The sequence below is a fragment of the Thamnophis elegans genome, chromosome 6, assembly GCF_009769535.1.
Source record: "Thamnophis elegans isolate rThaEle1 chromosome 6, rThaEle1.pri, whole genome shotgun sequence".
In the NCBI taxonomy this organism is placed as follows: Eukaryota; Metazoa; Chordata; class Lepidosauria; order Squamata; family Colubridae; genus Thamnophis; species Thamnophis elegans.
The window spans coordinates 81451875-81476224 of NC_045546.1; positions in this window are offsets into that span (position 1 = coordinate 81451875).

Genomic DNA, 24350 nt, shown 5'->3' on the forward strand with positions numbered 1-24350 from the left:
TGATACCACTCGAATGGCAGAAAGTGAAGAGGAACTAAAGAGCCTCTTGATGCGGGTGAAGAAAGGAGAGTGAAAAAGTTGGTTTGAAACTCAACATTAAGAAAACGAAGATCACGGCGTCCGGCCCTCTCAATTCCTGGCAAATAGATGGGTAAGAAATTGAGGTAGTGACAGATTTCATTTTCCTAGACTCCAAGATCACCGCAGATGGGGACTGCAGCCAAGAAATTAAAAGACGCTTGCTCCTGGGGATGAAAGCTATGGCAAATCTAGACAGCATCCTAAAAAGCAGAGACATCACCCTGCTAACACAAATGTGTATAGTCAAGGCGATGGTTTTCCCAGTTGCAATGGATGACTGCGAAAGTTGGACCATAAGAAAGGCTGAGAGCCAAAGAATTGAGCCCTTTGAACTATGGTACTGGAGAAGACTCCTGCGAGTCCCTTGGATTGTAAGATGATCAAACCGGTCAGTCCTAGAGGAGATCAACCTTGACTGCTCTTTAGAAGCCAGCTCCTGAAGAGGAAACTCAAGTACTTTGGCCACCTAATAACAAGGAAGGACTCACTGTAGAAGAGCCTAATGCTGGGAAAGATTGAGGGCAAAAGAAGAAGGGGATGACAGAGAATGAGGTGGCTGGATGGAGTCACCAAAGCAGTAGACTTGAGCTTAAATGAACTCCAGAGGATAGTAGAGGACAGGAAGGCCTGGAGGAACGTTGTCCATGGGGTTGTGATGGGTCAGACATCGCAACTAACAACAACAAACCATCATTTTCTGGAATGCTTTGAAATTACAGTACTGAATGTACACATCTGTATAACTTACTATGCCTTTCTATTTGCGGGACCACCTCTGTGCTTGTTTTACTAGGTTAGATAGAGTGAGTAATGTCTCTCTTCCTTAGATATTGTCGCCTAATGGAACTTTGGAAGAAAATCATCTTACTGGTTGTTCTTTGGAATAGTCCCCCACTTGGGACCCAAGGATTCGCCTTTTATCCTTTGGAAAGGCTGTGAACCCTTGGATTCCCCCACAAGCATTTGAACTAGGAGACTATATGGTCTGGCATCTGAAGGGGAAAAGGGATTTTTGTCTTCGTTGATTATTGTGAGCTGCTTGGAATCATTATATGAGATAGATGGCTGTTGTGACTCAGCAGAAGTTTGCTGTGAGTTGAGTCGGGATGCAGGATTAACAATGCAGCTGGGGCTCGTTAGTGTTGTCTTCTGGAGATAAAAGGACGGATGGTGCCACGCCCTGGTTGCAGAAGTCAACGTTCACTCTTCGTTCATCGTTCGTTCGTGGGTCGTCGTTCGTGTATGGAGAATTCAGTTCCGTTCCTGTTTGAGTTTGTGAGACACTTGGATAAGTGATTTTGCTTCTTGAAAACTTGGTGCTGTAAGAGTTTTGTTTCTGCCTTCTGCTGCGTAACCTTTGTTTGCAAGAGACTTTATCTATGTTTATTTTGGGCTCGCAGCCAGCGTAAGCTGAGACTGATAAAGTTATTTCCTTTTAGGTCTGTCTGCCTGTCGTCTTTGAACGAGCGAAGGAGGGGGGACAGAACAGATGGCCATATAAGTTCTGTAAATAAAGACATTACAGAGTGGAAAGATGATCACAAAATTGCTCCTTTGTAATGATTGATGTGAACCCGTAGGTCTGTCTCACTATATGTAATGTTCAACGAGAAGTAGAGAGAGGAAATAAATAGGCTCAAATTATTATCTAATCACCATTTCCTACCCTAACGCATCTCACAGGTAGAGTTTGGAGGATAAAATAGAACCATAGATTAAGACCAATATTCACTGCTTTGTGTTCTGGAGGAAAAAGAGCGAGATTCAAGGCTGATTCCTGGTGAATTTATGAACATGTCTCTGTAGTTTTCTTAGGTAAAACATGAAAGTGGATTGCCATTTCCTTCTTTTGAGATTTTTCCCCCTTTTTCTTTATTTTACTTCCTAGCCAAGGGGGATTTCTACAGTAGTTGTTATCCTTTCACATCCTAACCAAGTCAGACTGTTGTGGCCCAGCAGGAGCCATCGGAGCTGCCACCAAACTCCGACAGCGAGGGGCCGTATGAGTCGGCTTTGGAGGATGTGGAGGATCCTGGACAGGGTTCTGAGTCCGAGCAGGGCGCAGAGAGGCTGGTTGGCCACCAGGAGGCACCTGAGCCAGTGGGGAGGAGACAAGGGAGTGTGATCCTGACATCATGCATTGGAGCAGTGGGGAGGAGCCAAGGGAGTTGTTCCTAGATGCCCAACACCGGAGAGCTAATAGGCGTAAGGAACAATTACGCAATTATAGAAGGTAATTGCACTCAGCTGGTGATAATTAGGCTCCTCTCCAGACTATAAAAGGAATGCCTGTGCACACACCCCTTTTGCAGAAGTCAATGCAGGAACGAATGTTGGAGAACATTATTGTGAGCTTGGCAGGCTGGATTGCTGCCAAGCCTTATCTGTGTTTATTGCTGCCCAAGCTTCTCTGTGCCAGTTTGCTGCCAAGGACCTGTCTGTCTGTTAATTAAATGCCATAACTTATCTTTGGCTCGGAGTGTGCTGGTGTGGGACGAGGTGAGTCAGAACACAGACCATGCTTAGTATTTTGAGTTCAGCCAAAATAACTTAGGCATTTTTGCCTGCTGTATTGGTGCAGAAAGAGGAGATTGGATAGCATAAAATAATTTAATAAATAAAAATATAATATAAATTGGAGGGATTAAATGGATTAAAGAACGCCATACTTAGTAATCATCATATATCAAAGTAGCACATGAACAACATAACCATGGATTTACTTTCAAGATATTTTACTTCAAACTGTGGAACCTTTGCAGTTATAATATTTTTTTTAATAAAGATACTGATATTTAGGTTAAAATAATAGATCAAAATGACAGTTTGCTTAAACTGATGTCATGTATGTCAGATTATTCTCACGGACATTGCTATTACCAATTTCCATTTAGGTCTCAACATTGAGATGTGTATAGAGTACTTGGGAAAAAGTTCCATTGACCTTTTTATTATATATATTCTATGTACAGAGATTTCTTTGATTGGAATTTAGTAGCCCATCCCAAGTCCAATTTTTCCTAGTGAACTTCAGTAGAAACTGTGTGATGTTGTATTTGTACTATAGACAGTACTATCAATTTTTTTTAAAAAACCTTCTTGTTTTCTTCTTCTTGGTATACCAGGAGAGAGAGAAAAAATTAATTAAAAAAAACCTAGTTTATCATATGGTAGAGAAACATAACTATTATGATTAACTCATCTGGATATACTCAACAGGAGAGGGATAGGAATTTGCAAAGGTGTCGCATGGGCTTCAATTTGAAAAGCTGGTCATTTCTTTCAACTAGTCACTCATAGATAAGAAGATTTCTGAAACCTGTATACGAAAATCAGCACTCAACTTTCTCAATTATGGATTGCGGAATCAGCCAGGGACTATACAATTTAATGGATGGGCTATAAAGAGCTTTACCGAGGGAGTATAAAACAATAGACTTTATATCACGTCCAAAATCCTGTTTTTAACTGCTGTTAAAAACAAAAAGAGCTTTTTGTTATATTTCATCCTTACTGATAATCCTTGGCAGGTTTTTGGAAATGATTTAGCATCTACCACTTTATATACAGCCCATCCATGCATAAGATTGATTTATTATTTGCCAGCAAGTCATTTTTGATTCTTAGCAACTATATAGATAAATGTTCTCCATCAGTGTGTAAGATTACATTGTAAATTATTAGATTAAAAAAAAAGCAGTATAATCTTTCATGCTTGTTTATTAGTAACCAAGATTCTTTACATTCATTGCAAGGCAGAAATAAGAAGAGGAAGAAGGATATTTGCATCTTCTTGCAGAAAATACATTTTTTCATATTCAGCGCACCCGGATGTCTCTGCAATATTTCTGTTTGCTTTATTTTTTAAGGAAAGACACAGCGCTCACAAATAATCAGTCTTTTCTATAATAAAAACTTAAAGTTGTACCAACAACATGTCAATCATTACGGTGAGATTATGTTTCCATTTTTCTTATTGTTGTGTTCATACATTCATACCAGGGGTGGGTTTCTCGCCCCGTTCCAACTGGTTCGGTTGGAACGGGGCCGGCGGCGTCCTTGTGCACGCGCGCAGTGCACGCATGTGTACTAGCGCCTGTGCGATGCTCCAGCTGCTCCTGGAGGATCGCGCAGGTGCTGTATGCGTTCTGCGCATGCGTGGAAGCGCAGAACTCGTCAAAACCAGGTAAGAAACGCGGGCGGGCAGGTGGATCCTTCGGCGTTCCCGGAAGTTAATTACTTCTGGGTTCGCCGACCAACCGGTTCGCGGGGACCGCCGCGAACCGCCTGAAACCCACCCCTGATTCATACTGAAAACTCTCTGTATTTCAGTCCAGATTTTTAGAGAGATAACGACAAGGTATTTTTCTAATTTCTCATCTGCTCACATCTCTTTGTGTTTTCTCCTCTACTTCCCGTTAGCAGCACTTAATGTTTGAGTAATGTTTGTATGAAATTGATTACTTGACCACACACTTTTTTCCCTGTTTGTTCAAAGTTCAGCACTCTTGAATTTTGCACAGTGTGAAAATAAATGCAAGAGCAATGTGCATACCTAAGGCAGCTTACCTAGGAGGCACTAGGAGGAGTAATTGAAAAATGATATTCACTGCTGACAAAGTAGCCATCGTGCCAAAATCTCATGGATTTAATTCTGTAGAACATTTATAACTTCGCTTTACTGTTTGGTAATTGTATATGGGGTCTTTCTGGCTAAGAGGGGTAAAATATGGTCTCCGTACAATAGAAAGATCGCATCACCTGGAGGCATGTAAAATTGTCACAATTAATTATATGCATTGCACTTTAAAAGCACCATCTGGATACAGCAAAAGGCGCTCTCCCATAAGCCTCCGTGGCAGATAAACAGTTTGTTGCCCCAATGAACAAGATGTTAATCATCAGCATCAGCTGTTGACTAAAACAGAATAGAAAAAAAATAATAAAACTTGAGGAAGCTGAAATTTTTCTTCCTTCTTTTTTTTAAAAAAATTTCAACCCAGTTGATACATATGGCTATCATAAAGAAGAAATAAAAATGCTGGAGTTTTCTATTATAGGTCAGTCCTTCCTTCCTTCCTTCCTTCCTTCCTTCCTTCCTTCCTTCCTTCCTTCCTTCCTTCCTTCCTTCCTTCTTACCTACTTACCTACCTACCAGTGGTGGGTTTCAAATTTTTTTAGAACCTCTTCTGTAGGTGTGGCCTGCTTTGTGGGAGTGGCTTGTCGGCCATGTGACTGGGTGGGAGTGGCATGCCGGCCATGTAACCAGGTGGGAGTGGCTTGCCAGCCATGTGACTGAGTGGGAGTGGCTTGGAAGTCTTGTGACTGGGTGATCATGGCCAACATAAAATGTGGTGAAATTCACTTAACAACGCTCTTGCTTAGCAACCAAAATGTTGGCTCAGAAACTCTGGCATTTGAAGCACGCAAGTCTTAAAGCTGTCAAGTTACAAGATCCTTGCACCCCTAATCCTTTAGAAAAAACAGCCCCAGAGGTGTCCAAACTTGACAGCTTTAAGACTTGTGGACTTCAACTCCCAGAATTCCTCCTCCAGCCATGTTGGCTCAGGAACTCTGGCATTGAAGTGTGCAAGTCTTAAAGCTGTCAAGTTACAAGATCCTTGCTCCCCTAACCCTTTAGAAAAAAAACCCCCAGGGGTGTTCAAACTTGACAGCTTTAAGACTTGTGGACTTCAACTCCCAGAATTCCTCCTCTCGCTCTTCATCTTGATGATGTGTGGACGGACAAGGGAAGGAACTGGAACCGGTTCTAAACAGCACTGTAGATTTGTGGAACCTCTTCTACAGAAGAGATTGGAACTGGCAGGAACCCACCCTTGCTACCTGCCTGCCTGCCTGCCTGCCTGCCTGCCTGCCTTTCTCTTTTTTCTTTCAGCTACTGCAATCAAGTGACTCTAGACGTTCTCTTTATCTCATCCCCAGTCCACAGTAGAGGCAGCTTAAACTTCTTTTGAGCTATTCTAGTATTAACCTACTGTTTTCCCCCCTGTCCCAATAAAACGTTTTCCATGGATTCAATATAAGATGCTTCACTGAACACGTCGTTGAGGACAACGTCAGGAGTAGGGATTTCTTTAGCTAAATGTTGATAATTTTCAGGCTGCTACTGGCATTGCTTCCTTCCCTCTGGGCAATGCCCTTCATGGCCATTTCAGCATGAGCTGCAATGAATGATCACACCAGACATCTGGCTTCTGCTCTGATTTGTATTTTCAGCATTTTTAAGGCCTTTTGCACATGACTTTAGTGTCCTTTTGGAAGAGTGCTATATTTGAAAAACAGGATTAGCATTCACTTAAGAGACTGCTAGATGTGTGGTGCCCCAGAGCCAAGCTGGGAAAATGAGTTGTGTCCTGTCAGATTTGTGTTATTAGCTCTGTCACCATTGGATCAGAGGTGGGTTCCTACCAGTTCGCACCTATTCGGTAGAACCGAGGAGCCGAGGTGGCGCAGTGGTTAGGGTGCAGTACTGCAGGCCATTTCAGCTGACTGTTATCTGCAGTTCAGCGGTTCAAATCTCACCGGCTCAAGGTTGACTCAGCCTTCCATCCTTCCGAGGTGGGTGAAATGAGGACCCGGACTGTGGGGGCAATTTGCCGACTCAATTTGCTAAAAATCTGTAAAGCACTTAGAGAGGGCTGAAAGCCCTATGAAGTGGTATATAAGTCTAATAAATAAAAAATAAATAAATAAATAAATAAATAAATAAATAAATAAATAAATAATAAACCTGTTCGTCAAATCTACCGAACCAGTTAGAAGAGGTTCCACCAGTGGACCCGGAAAGCAGGTCACACCTACAGAAGAGGTTCCAAGATTTTTTGAAACCCACCACTGGTCCTTGGATATGATTATTCTACACTATCATGCTCCTATTTATAAAACTCAGTGCCTCTGTGAAAGGTAAGGATGACTACTGCGATTGTGGTGCAATCAGAACATTGCGTGTGTTGAAGTTGTTTTAACGCAAACCAAAGATGCCTTTTAAAAAACAAGTTTACATCCTATTCTGATGCATGCCAGTGCTGTGGGTGAGGTAATTTAAGGTGGTTCTGACAAGTGTCGTCGGCATCTTCATATCCGGTCACACGGGTGGCAAGCCACTCCATCGGTCATGGGCAGCAAGCCACTCCCACAAAGGAGGCCACACCCACAGAGTAGGTTCGAACAATTTTTGAAACCCAACACTGCATTGGATACTGTACTTTATAGGTTTTCCTGTGTTGCAGTGGAGTTTCTTAAGGAGAGAGTAGAAGGGGGGGGGACAATTTTGCATACTCATATGCCCTTTCTCATGGCTATTTGCCACCAGCTCTGACATTTCCATGAGGATGGAGGTCACTAGTTATTAATGTCTCCCTCCCACATCACTTCTGCTCTGCATTTCTCAGTCCTACTCATAGTGAAGAAGAGCACAGAGTGAAGCAGGAGGGAATACCTCCAATATGTCTTGCAATACTTTTTCCATCCTTGTGGCCTGCAAGTTGGGTTACTTCTAAACACAGATCCATCGTTCTTTCAAAAGACTCCTAATCCCACGCCCCAAAACAGCCCAATTAATAAATCACAGGTATATAAAAAGCCATGTTAAGATAGATGAGAGGGAACTCTCAGAGCAGCTCCTATGCTCCTCACAATTATTTGACATGGATAAATCTGAAACCTGTTAGGCAATTTGGCTGGAGTCTACATCTGCTACTGAAACCACCAGTCCAGATTTTCCATTCCCACCTCCCCATGTATTTAGGAAAGTGATTGGTGGTTCTTTATCCCAACAGTAAGTTTTCCTTCAGTGGAAGGGAAACAAAGCTGGACAATCTGCCATCCGATTTCCTTAAATTTTGTCCATTGAAACTGTAATTATATCGAAAAAATTTAATTAAAAAACTGTAAGCATAGCACCATTCACTGGCCTTGTTTCGGAGACAGAAAGGGCCTGGATGTGATCATAGCTCAGAGTATGCTGGCGTACTTCTGGCTCATGGACTAGGGGAAAACACTTATGTGGTTGTCTGGCTGTGCCCTAAGAGAGGCATTGTGGATTGTGCTTGTCGATATAATGTTACTGTCTGGGTTTTACGAAGAATTTTTTAACAGCTACTACTTTGCGGTGAGCGTCTTCATTGTAAATCAGGAAAAATATGACTTTAAAAGGAAAAGACAGAGAATTTAAAAAGTACTTGATTACCAGAGGCTTGCCAAGCTCCAATATTATTGACAATAATTTGCTCTAAGTATCATAACTCTGTTGGCTGTATGAGCAGAAGAACCAAAGCAACAGAATTATCCAATCTGAGGAGAAACCAGAGAAATTTCCTGCAGAGGAACAAACATGATTCAGAGATGGCCGATCTGCCATGGATCAGTGTGCCATCTTGCAATTCTCAACAGAAAATTATGCTTGAAGATAGTAATATATTGCTTTAACAATTCAAAACCAGCCTTCGATTCCATCCTAACATATACATACCTGTTGTGACTCAGCAGCAGTCTTCTGTGAGTCTTTTCAGGACGCAAGATTAACTATGCAGCTGGGGCTCGTTAGGGGCATATTCTGGGGATAAAAGGACAGATGGTGCCACGCCCTGGTTGCAGGAGTCAACGTTCCTTGGTTCGTTCAACATTGATTGATCATCAGTCGTGGTTTATGTAAGATACACTTGGAGAAGTGCTTTGTTTCCTGTAACCCTGATTCAAGGATACACTTGGAGAAGTGCATTGCGTTGTAAGAGTTTATGTTTGGTATTCTGTTATCTCGTCAGAGACTGTATTTATGTTATTTTTGGGTTCGCAGCCAGTCTGAGCCGAGAACTGATAAAGAGAGTTCCTTTTAAGTTGTTTGCCTGTCGTCTGTTTAACGAGCGGAGAAGGGGGGACAGAACACATACCACTGGAAATTTCTCCTTCCATCAATACTTTCACTAATTAGGATGTTGTATGAAACCCCATTTGCTTAACTTATTAAAATAAATTCACAGACAGGTACGCAGCCATGAGACTGGTTAGAACCCCGAAAGCCATCCTTCTACCCTTTAATTAACTTCTAATGTCAACTTTAACTCTCCTTGCCTCTATTTTAAATATTATTTTTGTTTTGATGCTTTTAACACTGTGAGGGTGATGACAGTTCCCATGCGTGATAAATAAATACATAAAATAAAAATAAAAAGCTCTCTATCTTACCACAGGCATTCCAATCATTTGAGGAGGGAAAGTGTGGCTGTTTAATATTTATATAAATTCAGTGGTGGTTGCTCTAACCAGAACATCACACATTCCCAAGCTCAAGGCAGTGCCAGATTTAGATGAAAAGAGGCCCTAGGCTATTCCACTTATGAGGCCCTTTCACCTCCCATTTTTAAGTTTGTAAATTACATGAGAGACAATAAAATACATCATTACTGTGATATATATCAATATATATCAATATATATAGCTGGCCTCCTGATGGAGGGCGGCTCTGCTCTGCGGCAAAGGCAGCGAGGCCAGCCGCCTCCCCTGCTGCGCTCAGCTGCCCGGCTCGGCCCGCTCGCCCTCACCTGCCTGGCCGCTGGTGGGCTCCGCATCAACGGGGCGGCTACTGGGAGCGACCGCGCCTCTCGCCCGACCGCCGGTGCCGGGAACGTGGGCGGGCTCCCCAACTGCCGCGGCGCTGGAACAATCTTAACCAATACATTTTTATGTTTGTTTATTAGTCATATGCGTAGAATTTCTCCTTATTTTCAGTTCAGTGTTTTAGTGTTCACTGTTTTTAGAATAGTGTAATTTTAATTTTGCTAACAATTTGAATGTAGGCCCCTCTTGATCTTGAGGCCCTAGGCTGAAGCCTAGTTAGCCTATAGGAAAATCCGGCCCTGGCTCAAGGATAGGCAATTGCTGCTATCTGTGCACAACACAGCAATTAACTCACTTACACAGGGGACCTTAAGATAATTTTGTGGGCTTTAGAAGAATTCTGCAAAGGGGTAAAGCTTACCGTTACTTTTTTCATTCTACCCATGTGGATGCATTCCTGCTGCCATTAAGTTGATTAAAACTAAATTGATATCCCAAATGCTGTATTGCACCGGACCCCAACCATTAGGGCACAAGGGACTGGTTCCATGGAGAAAGGTTTTTCGGCAGATCAAAGGGGGCATGGTTTTTCATACTGCCTGCATCCTGTGGATGGGGCATGCCACGGACCGGTGGTTGTTCCAGGGACTGGGGCTTGGGGACTCCTGCTGTAGGCTACACAATCATGCCCCTACAAGGTCTATAGCCATGATGGTGAACCTATGGCACGCATGCCAGAGGTTGCACAGAGCTCTCTGCTGGCCCACGCGCCATTTCTCACAAGAGCAAAGGACTAAATTGCTTTTGCTTTGCGGCACCAAACATATTTATTGGTAAGCACATTGAGGTTCTTTTGGTTGTTATGAAATTATAATTTGCATAACAATCAAATCTTGGCTTAATCTGAGTTTTTCAAAAATATTGTAAAAATTACAGTATTTGCTTCAACGCTGGGAAAAGAATGAAGTGTTGTATATGCTGCTTATCAATTAACAATGCAAAAAAAATGTGATTCTCCAAATTTTGTCTATGGATTAGATCAGGCTAGAAGAATCTTGTTTCTGAGTAATGTTGCATTACAAGCAGGTGTTAAATCGGGGTACCTCATAAAGAGGCATGTGCTCTCTTATTCTTTTGCTATCAAACTTTTACTCTGTTTAAACTTGTGTGGCAGGTGAGTGAAAATAATTCACCTGGCAAAGACATATTAAACTGTCTTATAATGATCTAAAGAGGGAGCTAATTCTAGATCACATAAAAAGCTGTGTATCTACTTGACTTGACTTAAGTCTTTAGCGTCGGTACGGCATCGCCAATCCCTTCGCTGTAGAGTCGCATGCATCCCGAATCAACGGGATCCATGATTCTAGGCTGAGTACTACTTGAGCTCGCCGGGCCCAAGAGTTGACAGAGCCCCTTCTGTTGGAAAACGGTGGGCACCTCGAGAAGGCAGGGGTTGTCTTGATAATGAGAGGCTATATTTTGCGCGTCAATTATCCTTGCCCACCCTGTGTATCTAAATGATTGTTTGCTCTCACTGGCTAAAACGAGATGCACATCTTCCTATGGAATAGAAGCCTCTGTCAGCCTCTGCTTTGCTGCTGCTTCGGCTGCCATGAAACGGGGAGGGAGGGCATGGTATTTGGGAGGGGTTACTAATTGTGCTGGAGGAAGATTCTGGAGCTCAGCTGCCTGTCGGACTATGCATGCGTATGAGGTTCCCGCCAGGAGTAACGGCACCGACATTCCATCTTCGTGATGCCTTTTGAAGTTATCTCACACCTGACACTTGGGAGAATTATGATTGGACTGTAGCTGTGATGCCAAGGGGTGGGGAATGGGTTATTCTATATATCAATCGCTTTCGCGCCTAAATAATCAGTCTTCGCTTCGCTATGCCTTTAATCATTTATAATTAGTAAAAGTACACTTGCTTTCTACCTATGGAGTCTCGTGGTCTTCTTTCCTAATTACCTAATGAAGAGGTTCTGACAGCCTCATCTCAGTCCCCTCAAGTGACTTCCTGATCACAGGAAGCTTTCCTTAAAAGCCTGGAAGAATTCTGGAATTTGAGCCTATTTTTTTCACACTCTTGGAAGTTTTCTGCTCTTTCCCAAGTGGAAATAGGAAAATGGACTCCTAGAGGCCACGTGGTTTGAGATACCCATTTATATTTATATTTTTTTTAAAAAAATGTTATTATAATTCAGTCATTATGCTGCTGGATTTTGACAGTATGTAGACTCATTAATGACTGCAGTTGCCAACATTTTCTCCCATTCTAAAATCTTGAACTGAGTTCTCTCCAATTGCCTGATCCTTTTAACCAGATATTCCAAGAATTCAATTTGGAATATATCCATGCAAGCCCTGTACATTTGAGTTAATGTGTCATAATATAGGAGCGTGCTTTTAACCCTTTGCCATAAGTAGAGAGCTGTCGCATTTAATTTTCCTGAGAAATAATGGCATCACTTGGACAAAATCACATTTGTCTGCTAAAATACCCCAAAATGTAATCCAGATTTACTTACATTTGTGGTTCACCTTATCTTTTAAAACTCATCTCAACTAAACAGAGCTAAAAAGCCTGGTAAAAGGGGGGAACTGGTTAATTCTGCTTAAGTCAAAAGAGTTCAGATTTCTTTTCTTTTCCTTTTTCTTTAATCTCAAGGATTTCAGGAAATTTTATTCTTTCTTTGTTCTCCATTTTATTTCATTTTATAGTATAGTAAAAATGACCACTGAGGCCATCGCGTTTTGTGAACATCAGCAACTGTATGAATGAATGCTGATTATCAGCTACTAATAATGTAAGAAAGATACTTCTTCAGCATTTTTGTAGAAAGAGAAGAAGATTCCAATGTTAATTAATGACACAGTAACTTCCTTGGCACTTGGATTTCCCCCCCTTTCTTTTCTTAGGATTGAAGATAGAAATGATAAACTGAGAAACATTTTTGTTCATTTTTAGAGCCAGGAACCAGCCAACCAACCAACAAATATTTCAGATTATATCTTGCCAAATGTTCTTTTGAAAATATTCATTAAAAAGAAAGAAAAATTAAAAAGAAAAGAAACACGAACAAACAGCGTCTTTCTCAGATTGAAGAAAAATCACCCTGGTAATGAAACTTGTCCTTATGAAGGTGCTTAATATCTGGAAACCAATTTACAAGCTGATAAAGCTGATAAAGAAGGGAAGCCAGTGAACCCAGGGTCCCTTTGAAGGCTCCAAACCAGAGGTGGGTTCCTACCAGTTCGCACCTATTCGGTAGAACCGCTTCGTCAAATCTACCGAACCGGTTAGAAGAGGTTCCACCAGTGGACCCGGAAAGCAGGCCACACCTACAGAAGAGGTTCCAAACTTTTTTGAAACCCACCACTGGTCCTTGGATATAATTTTCTACACTATCATGCTCATATTTATAAAACTCAGTGCCTCTGTGAAAGGTAAGGATGACTACTGCGTTTGTGGTGCAATCAGAACATTGCGTGTGTGTTGAAGTTGTTTTAACGCAAACCAAAGATGCCTTTTAAAAAACAAGTTTACATCATATTCTTATGCATGCCAGTGCTGTGTGTGAGGTAATTTAAGGTGGTTCTGACAAGTGTCGTCGGCATCTTCATATCCGGTCACATGGGCGGCAAGCCACTCCCATCCAGTCACATGGGCAGCAAGCCACTCCCACAAAGGACCACCCAGAGTAGGTTCGAACAATTTTTGAAACCCACCACTGCTCCAAACCATAGCTTAGACAGAGCTGACTATCCAGGCTCCCAGCAAAACCTGATGGAAACTGATTGTCTATGGAGATTCTCAGTCATCCAGGTCATGGTTGTCCCAAAATTGCTTTTTTTCAAAGCTGAATAAGCTTCTTGGATGAGAAGTGAAATGTCTTCAAAGAATAACCAATAGCAGTAGACTTATATACCGCTTCATAGGCCTTTCAGCCCTCTCTAAGCGGTTTACAGAGAGTCAGCATATTGCCCCCAACAATCCGGGTCCTCATTTTACCCACCTCGGAAGGATGGAAGGCTGAGTCAACCCTGAGCCGGTGAGATTTGAACCGCTGAACTGCTGATCTAGCAGTAGCCTGCAGTGCTGTATTTAACCACTGCGCCACCTTGAAAGTCCAGTTACCTCTTGAAAAAAAAGCATCTTTGGGACTGGTGGAGGCTGCTGTTTTATGGTCTTGTTGCAAGGAGCATCTGTAAAGACACTCTGGGCAAGCCAGTCGTCTCCTTAATCTGGGGAGGAGGAGTTTGGGGAATCAATTCATTCACTGGCTCCACTTTCTACTTGTCATTGACTCTGCTAAAAGTGAAGTCGTCTTCAGTCCACCACTGTTTTCAGTGGTGGGATTCACTTACCTTCCCTACTGGTTTGTAAACACAAGTGCACCGTGTCTGTGCATGCGCACCACCTTCTGTGCATGCGCAGTGCTTGTGCATTACCGAGTGGCTTCTGATGTTCCCTCCCAAAGATTGTCCAACTGTTCCATCTCTCAGGCTGGGGGGTGAAATTATACACCCCTCAGAGAGGATTCGCAATTTGGGAGTCCTCCTGGACCCACAGCTGACTCTAGAACACCATCTGTCAGCTGTGACCAGGGGGACCTTTGCCCAGGTCCACCTGGTGCACCAATTGCGACCCTACCTGGATCGGGAGGCCCTTCAGACAGTCACTCACGCCCTTGTGACCTCAAGACTGGATTATTGTAATGCGCTCTACATGGGGCTGCCCTTGAAGAGTGTTCGAAGACTCCAATTAGTCCAGAATGCAGCCGCGCGAGCGATTGTGGGTGCACCAAGGTACACCCACGTTACACCTATCCTCCGCGAGCTGCACTGGCTACCTATTAGTCTCTGAATCCGCTTCAAGGTGCTGGTCGCTACCTATAAAGCCCTACATGGCATCGGACCTGGGTACCTGAGAGACCGCCTCCTGCCGATTACCTCTCTCAGACCAATTAGATCGCACAGGTTGGGTCTCCTCCGGATTCCATCTGCCAGCCAATGTCGGCTGGCGACTCCCCGGGGGAGGGCCTTCTCTGTTGCAGCTCTGGAACGAGCTCCTGTTGAGATCCGGACCCTTACTACCCTCCCTGCCTTCCGCAAAGCCACCAAGTCCTGGCTGTTCCAGCAGGCTGGGGGGAGCTGAGAAGCATCTACCTCCACGGAAATTGTGAAGTTGGTTTTGTTTTTAATATATCTTTGTCTCGTTCCCCCCTTTCCCTTGTCTTTTGTGAGCCGCCCGGAGTCCTCCGGGAGTGGGCGGCATACAAAAAAAAAATAAATAAATAAATAAATTACATCAGGGTGGGTGGGTGGAGCCTCCCACAGCCACCACTACTAGTTCGCCCAAACCGGAGAGAACCGCCTCAATACCACCTCTGACTGCTACCCTCAGTGTTTGCCATTTTGGAAATCTTTGAAGATGTGGATGTTTGCTTGGACATGGCATCTGGACAGTGTGAACCTGTCAGTGTGGTTTTTTTAAAAATGTGGCTGTTGTTATATCAGTTGGTTAGATTACCCTTGTCATTGTATTTATTGTTTTCTCTTGTATTGTTTTTTTAATGTTGCTTTATGAGATGGACAGCTGCATGTTGTGACTCAACCGACGTCTTCTGTGAGCCTTTCAGGATGCAAGATGACCAATGCAGCTGGGGCTCGTTAGTGGCGTATTCTGGTAATAATAGGACGGATGGTGCCACGCCCTCGTTGCAGGAGTCAACGTTCCTTGGTTCGTTCAACATTGATTGATCATCGGTCGTGGTTTATTTGAGATGCACTTGGAGAAGTGATTTGCTTTCTGTAACCCTGATTCAAGGAGACACTTGGAGAAGTGCATTGCTTTGTAAGAGTTTTGTTTGGTATTCTGTTATCTAGTTAGAGACTTTATTTATGTTTATTTTTGGGCTCGCAGCCAGTCTGAGCCGAGAACTGATAAAGAGAGTTCCTTTTAAGTTTGTTTGCCTGTCGTCTGTTTAACGAGCGGAGAAGGGGGGACAGAACAGCTGCATAAATAAAATATTTTCCTGTTTATATCTCTATATATTTATCCACTTTGGAAGGCTTTTTAAACAACTGCTTCAAAATTATTTCTTTTCTAGTCTAAGAGTGGGAATTTCCTTCTTTCTTTCTTCTTTTTCTTTCTTTCTTTTTTCTTCTTTCTTCTTTTTCCTTCCTTTTCTTTCTTTTCCTCTTTTTCCTCTTCATCCTTCCTCTTTCCTTCCTTCCTTCTTTCTTTCTTTCTTCTTCTTTCTTTTCTTTCTTTCTCTTTTCTTTCTCTCTTTCTTTCTCTCTCTTTTCTCTCTCTTTTTCTTCTTTCTTTTCTTTCTTTCTTTCTTTCCTTTTTAGCAAAGACCATCTATAATCATCCTTCTGGAATGAGCTGCCCCCGGAGCTTCGTATAATCCCCGACCTCCGGTCCTTCCGACACGCCCTAAAAAGTTGGCTTTTCCAGCAAGCCGGCCTGGCCTGGACAAAATAAATAAATGATTGATTTTGTTAATTTTAATCGAATTGTAAATGTTATTGTTAATCTTAATTGGCTTTGTTTTTTGGATATTCTATCTATTTTTTTTAACTTTTGTAATATGTGGTTTTTTTTAATGTTGTACGCTGCCCTGAGTCCTTGGGAGGAGGGTGGCATATAAATCCAACAAACAAACAAACAAACAAACAAACAAACAGACAGACAGACAGACCTGCAGATGATATAGGGATAATACAGAAATCTGAACCAACAAAAAATTTAAGACCTGGAACCTAACTCTGTTGTCTGCTTAATCAATGGAAAAGAGAATGCAATTGCTTAATACAATACTTTGGGAACATTGGAACACCTTGCTCATGTTTTATTGCACTGTATATATCTTAGGCTTTAATGATTCTCATTGAATGTTAGCATAATGAAATCTTCAGGATTTGCATGCCTTGTAAGGTCAGGCAATGTGAAAAGATTTTGAACAGGGCTCTGGTTTTGCATTGTTTTAAGTCTTACGTAAACCCGGAGAGGCCCAGAAAAGGCAGGCTCTGCTCCATTTCAGCATCTGGTCTCCCCCCCCCCTTAAAAAAAAAAACCCTGCTTCGGGTAATGCAATGAAAATCACTTCTAATTAAAGAAAAAAAATTAGCTTCCCTACTCCCCCAACTCTACATTTTTGCATAATTTGAGCAGTCTCCTTTGTGTTACATTCCAGAAAGCTTGGCTGGGCAGGAAGATTGGGACACATAGTCAGAATGCACATTGAATTTATTCTTGTGAAAAACCAAATGTCATCGTCTGTTTTAATGGGCAGAGCATGAGAAACTTTAAACAAAGCGTTTGGTTTTTGGGGAGGACCCAAAAGTTTCTGCTTAAACTATCTACATTATGACTATCTCAAGACAGACCTATTTTTAGCATACAGTGGGTGTGTGTGTGTGTATGATGTTTTGTCAAGGCACCTGTGTGTGTGTGTGTCTATGTGTCTGTGTGTGAATGATAATTGGGCAAAAGTAGCATTTGTTTTTTTAGCAGGCTTCGAGAGCCTTAAAGCTTGCAGTTCGGAAGGAAGCGAAGTCCATTAAAAAGGTAAAACAGGAAAAAGTAAGGTTGAATAAATACGAGGAAATCAGATGCTCGAATTCAAGTGGAAAACGCTCAGTAGGTTCAACTTTTGCTTTTGCAAGTACAACAATAAACAATATCTAAATCAGTGGGTTTAGGGACGGGGACAGACATTAGATTACCCTTGCAAATGGTGATCACACATGACTATGAGATACTGTGGTTGCGAGTTGGTTGCCAATACCCGTGGCACGACAAAACCGCGGTCCACTAAAGTGCGCCCGATTAAAGCGCGTACCTGACGTCATCAGCAGCGCGACAAATACGACCGCGGAGAAAAAATGGCGCTTTAAAAAGCGCTTTTAAAGCAAGCCGATTCACGTAAAGGTAAGGGTTAGGTTTAGGGTTAGGGTTAGGGTTAGGTTTAGGTTTAGGTTTAGGGTTACGTTAAGCATTAGGGTTAGGTTTAGGGTTAGGTTAAGGGTTAGCGTTAGGTTTAGCGTTAGGTTAAGGGTTAGGTTTAGGGTTAGGTTAAGGGTTAGGTTTAGGGTTAGGTTTGGGGGGGTTAGGGTAAGGTTTTCGCGTTAATTTTAACTTTACCGCTCACAGCGTGATGTTTTCGTCGCGCTGTGATGACGTCAGGTACGCGCTTTCGTCGAGCGCGCTTTAGTCTACCGCGGTTTTGTGGTGGAACCGCCAATACTCGCCTCATTTTCATGTGACTGGGGGAATGGGACAGGACGGGACGGACATTGCAACAGCCACAACTAAGAGCAACAGTCTTAAATCCCCCTAGATCAGTACTGTCCTAACTTTGAACAGTTGCTGAATGCAGGTTGTTCAGTGAGAACTGTCTGTATACTTCTTCCATCTTTGTCTGATATTCTTGGAATCCTTTACTATTTGTTATTATCAACCTTTAACATACCAATTTGAACTTCCTTCTGAATTTGGGGATTTATTGAAAGACCTTCCTTGTTTCTCCATGTCTGTTTCCAATCTCGGTGTCTTTACAGATATACTTTTAGATTAGTGATCTTGTCTCTGTTAACAACTCTTCTTTGTTAAGTTCCTTCCGCATATCTTTATCTTTCTTAGTTTTGGCTCCCCTTCTCTTCCTGTAAATGTCCATAGTTTGTTTGACATCCAGTTTGCGCTTCTTGCTCTTTGGCAGCCTCTTTCATCCTCAACTACTTAATTAAATCCAACCCATAGTTGCTCCGCTTCCCTGTCAAAGGGGGTTCGAGGAATTCATAGTGATTTCTCATATCCTCCTTGAAAATGGTGACTATGTGCTCAAGACTATATCGTAGAATGTGTTTGTGTTTGTTATTCCACATTAGCTTCATTTGGGACTTGCACATGATCAAGTCATAATGTGTTCCACAATCAGTCCCAAATCATGCCTTTCCTGCTGTGTGTTTTTCCACTCCCTTTTAACAATTGTATAGTCCATTGGATTTTGGTGTACTCTAGTGGTGGGATTCAGCCGGTTCGCACCTATTCGGGAGAACCGATTGGTAACTTTCTAAGTAGTTCGGAGAACCGGTTGTTGGAAGAAATCTCATTTTGTTTTCTCCCCACTTTACAGGGCTAATCCTGTAAGGAAGGCAGGAAGGAAGCATTCTGGTGTTGTTTCTAGCCTAATCTTTACTGCCCTGCTTACAGAAACTGCCTCTCCGGTTAACCCTTATTGCATTGTAACAGCTAAGGCGAAGTGCCCATCGACCTGAGTGACCTTGAGTTGGCCAAGCCCACCCAGTCACATGACCACCGAGCCCCACCTACCCAGGGTCATTAGGGCAGAGAAACGGTTGTTAAATTATTTGAATCCCACCACTGGTGTGTACTCCATCCAGTGATGTCTGTGTTTATAGGCATCCTTTTGGTTTTTGAAGAATGTTTTAGCTCTTAAGAAATAATCAGATAGTCACACATCGATAATCTTTCTGCTTCATTTTAGTTTCTTAGGCAATATGTGTTTTCCTCCTTACTGTTTCTAACTTCGGCATTCCAGGTTCAAACTACAAATGGCACATTTTGCATGCAATTGTATAAAGTCAAATTGAACTCAACATTTAACCTGTCCACTTCTTCTTCTTCTGCCTCAGTTGTTGAAGCATAAACTTATATAACATATATTAAAAGGTTGTCTGTTGTGGCCCAGCAGGAGCCGTTGGAGCTGCCACCAGACTCCGACAGCGAGGGGCCTCAATGAGTCGGTTCTGGAGGATGTGGAGGACCCTGGACAGGGTTCCAACTCCGAGTAGGGCGCAGAGAGGCTAGTTGGCCACCAGGAGGCGCCTGAGCCTTGGACCAGTGGAGAGGAGACAAGGGGGTGTGATCCGGACATCATGCATTGGAGCAGTGGGGAGGAGCCAAGGGAGTTGTTCCTGGATGCCCGGCATCAAAGAGCTAATAGGCGTAAGGAACAGTTGCGCAGTTACAGGAGATAATTGCACTCAGCCGGTGGTAATTAGGCTCCTCTCAAGACTATAAAAGGAATGATTGTGCACACGCCCTTTTGCAGGAGTCAACATATTCACTAAAGTTGGAGAACTTTCGTGGCTAGCTTGGCAGGCTGGATTGCTGCCAAGGTTAGTTTGTGCTGGATTGCTGCCAAGGTCCTGTCTCTGTGTTAATAAATCCTTGCAGTATATTTGTCTCGGCGTGCTTTAGTGTAGGACGAGGGGGGTCAGAACAGTTGTCTATGAAATCTAATTGACATTCATAGATTGCCTTGTACCTGAGAAGTATCTTTGCTGTATTTTTCCTCACTATGATACCAATGCCCTTTTTCTGGACTTCTTTGCAGGGTTGTGAATAGTATTAAGAGCAACAGCTTCCAACCTTTTGGGCACCAGAGATCAGTTCCACGGGAGGCCAGTTTTTCTATGGACTGGGGAGTGCATGTTTTTGCATGTTGTCTCATTCCTGAGCATGCATGGGGCTTTGTCCCAGTTCCTAGTGGGATGTGGACTGGAGCTAGTTCATGGTCCAAGATTGGGGACCCTAGTATAGAGCATGATCTTCTGAATGCAGGTGTCCATATCCAATCCATCTCAATTTGCTGATGTCTAAGATGTCAATAGGTAGCGAGGTGGCGCAGTGGTTAGTGTGCAGTACTGCAGGCCACTTCAGCTGACTGTTAGTTCAGCAGTTCAGCGGTTCTAATCTCACCGGCTCAGGGTTGACTCAGCCTTCCATCCTTCCGAGGTGGGTGAAATGAGGACCCAGACTGTGGGGGCGATATGCTGACTCTGTAAACCGCTTAGAGAGGGCTGAAAGCCCTATGAAGCGGTAGATAAGTCTAACTGCTATTGCTATTGCTATAATTTCATCTTTTACTCTGTGCCCACCATCCAGCACTACATTTGTCTCAGTGGTAGGTTTCAAAAATTTTTAGAACCTCTTTTGTAGGTGTGGCCTGCTTTGTGGGAGTGGCTTGCTGGCCATGTGACTGGGTGGGTGTGGCCAACTTGTAAAATGTAGTGAAACTCACTTAACAACGTTCTTGCTTACCAACCAAAATGTTAGCTCAGAAACTCTGGATTTGAAGCACACAAGTCTTAAAGCTGTCCCTTGCACCCCTAACCCTTTAGAAAAAAAAAACCCAGGGGTGTTCAAACTTGACAGCCTTAAGACTTGTGGACTTCAACTCCCAGAATTCCTCCTCTCGCTCTTCATCTTGATGATGTGTGGACGGACAGGGGAGAAGGAGCTGAAACCGGTTCTAAACGGCACTGTAGATTCGTGAAACCTCTTCTATAGAAGAGGTTGGAACTGGCAGGAACCCACCCTTGATTTGTCTATCATTTCATATGTTCTAATCACATAGTTTTCTTGAGAAATACAGGAATAGTTTACTATTGCCTTGTCCCTCTTAGGATGAAATGATGAATTTACCATTATCTCTAAAATAGTCATCTGCAACCATCATTTTCCTCTATCACTGCTGTTTAGGCTAGCTTGGAAGCCAAGATGAGATTCACTTCTTGGGTTATCCTGCTAGAAATATATTAATTTTGATTTACTCTCTCGTTGTTCTTTATTCTAAGAACACCTCATCATCATAACAAGGCAGCAATAATAGGAGCTGAGGGGTTTACTGTATGATGTACTGTGTGCATATCCAGAAAGTGAGTCTCCAAAGGTCACTTATGGAAAAATATTCATTTCCTTTTAATCACTAGAATTTTGTGATAAAATGCTTCAGATATTGCTATCCTTTTTTTCTCCATGGGTTTCCATTTATGTTTCTTAGGTATTTCAAGATGATAGTTCTACTCTACTGGTTTTCAAAGGTTATATAATTTCTCACAAATGACAAATTGTATCACAATGTACCTTTTTTTTGGTAAAAATACAGTCTGATTTTAGGGTATCTGCAAAAATCGAGAAGTTCCGAAGTATTGGGGAGATTTTTGATCTTCTCGTTTTTTCCTATGTGGGGTAAGAGCATTATGACCCTCATCATGAATCCTCAAAATGTCAGAAGCATGTATTTCATTGAAAGCAGATGTTTCCACTCCGAATGCATTTATATCCCCCCCCTCCACTGCTGCCCTAAACATCTGAATGTAGTTTCATGGCACTGATGCTTGGATATATTTTTTTATAACATGATACAACAGTAAGGTTTTGGAAATAAAATATTTCTGAATCACAGAACGCTGGACTTGGAGTAACAACAAAATTGCGCAATAAATTTTTCTTCTAAATTGCAGAACTCCTGAACTGGAATAAGGTGGAGTGTTTCAGTTGGACTTTTAAGACTAGAATACTAACCAATTGACCAGTCCTTTTTTTTAAAAAAATAAATTATTATTTTTATTTTTATTTTTTTGTTTTTGTTTTTATTTTATTTTCTCTTTTTTAATGTTTTAAAAGGTTTTTTATTTTCAATTTTTTCATTTTCATACACTCACATATATACTGTGCATAGCCGGGGCCATACAACATTAAACAATATCACAGCAATTCCTCTTGTCAACAATACCCCCCAAAATAGAAACCCAATATGCCTCTTCCACTCTCCGTACACCTCTTTCTTCTACCCCCCTCCAACTTTCTATCTTCCCTCCATCATCCCCCTCTACCCTACTTCCCTCCCCCTCTACCACTCTCCCTCTCCTCCCCTCCTCTCCGATCCCGATGCTCCCTGGTCCCTGCTCCCTTCTCACCCTCCCCCCCTCCCTCCCATCCTCTCTCCCGCCCTCTCTACCCATCTTTCTTCTATCCCACTCCTCCTCACCTTGGTGTATCCAATTGACCAGTCCTTACTTCAGAATTGCTTCCTCCTCATAACCGACCTAGATCATGACATGCTTTCAGATGTGTCCTCGTGGACAGTACATCCATATATCCATTATTGGCTGCTTAAGGTGGCGCAGTGGTTAGGGTGCAGTACTGAAGGCCACTACAGCTGACTGTTATCTGCAGTTCAGCGGTTCTAATCTCACTCACAAGTCACTCAGGTGCCTTCCATCCTTCCGAGGTGGGTGAAATGAGGACCAGACTGTGGGGGCGATATGATGCTCTGTAAACCGCTTAGAGAGGGCTGAAACCCTATGAAGCAGTATATAAGTCTAACTGCTATTCTATTGCTATTGCTACTTCCAACTCCACTATGTATGCTGACATCATTAGCAGAACATTAAGTGACAATGTTTCAAGCAGATAAGTGTAGAAAGTTAGCACCCACCCCCTCCTAGAAGAATGAAATCTTTTAGGAAATATTTAAAAAGGCAGAGTAAAATATTTCTCCTAAAGAGAAATAAAAATCTTAAAGGAAACAGAAACCCAGAAACCCAGCTCACTGCCCTCAGCAGATATTTTGGTGCACATTAAGAAAGACTGAGCGCGTCTATCAGTGGTGGGTTTCAAAAATTTTTGGAACCTCTTCTGTGTGGCCTGCTTTCCGGGTCCACTGGGGAACCTCTTCTAACCGGTTCGGTAGATTTGACGAACCGGTTCTACCGAATAGTGCGAACTGGTAGGAACCCACCTCTGGAGTCTATCTACAAGACAAAAGACCTCCAGCTCCAGGGTGATGGGATTAAGACATGACCCCCTCAGGACATAATAGGATTAGCCCTACTCATCTAGCACCAGGGCTCACTACATTTCAAAATTTCCTAAGGACATTGTATCACCCAGCAAGATTCAACCAAACTTATCTCAGACAACCTCAGCTATGACCCCTGCATATCCCCACGGGAGTCTTACAGCAGTCAATAGAATAGATATTCTTGCACAGGAACAGGTAGCTCAAGTTCAAAGTCCAAGAGAGGGGATAAATAGCAAAAGCACTTAGGCTTATACACCACTTTACAGCCTCTCACTCTCCATTCCATGTGTTCAGCTGCACCGGGACCACAAACCCATGTGGTCCTGTTCATCAATAAACCCTCTTTCGAAAGAGCCTCCATATTCCCAGTGTTTTTCTCCCCCACTTGGAACTGAACCAGATGGATATTTCTTTCAACGTGAGCAATGGGAAGTACATTCCATTTCTTTTGCTGATCACTGTCAACCAGCTAAAATTATGGCATTGGCCCAGGGTTTTATTCTGGCACTTTTTTGGAATAGGGAAATATTCCTGAAACCATGACTAATGTGGCCAAACAGTAACAGTTGGTAAAATTGTTTTTGACCTTAGTGGGGCTTTGTTATACGTATTTTGGATAGTGAAGAAGCAGTAAATGTAGAAGCCATGCATGCAAACCAGTGGTGGGTTTCAAAAATTGTTCGAACCTACTCTGTGGGTGTGGCCTCCTTTGTGGGAGTGGCTTGCCACTCATGTGACCGGATATGAAGTTGCTGACGACACTTGTCAGAACCACCTTAAATGACCTCACATACAGCACTGGCATGCCTAAGAATAGGATGCAAACTTGTTTTTTAAAAGGCATCTTTGGTTTGCATTAAAACAACTTCAACACACGCAATGTTCTGATTGTGCCACAAACGCAGTAGCCATCCTTACCTTTCACAGAGGCCCTGAGTTTTATAAATAGGAGCATGATAGTGTAGAATAATCATCCCAAGGACCAGTGGTGGGTTTCAAAAAATTTTGGAACCTCTTCTGTAGGTGTGGCCTGCTTTCCGGGTCCACTGGTGGAACCTCTTC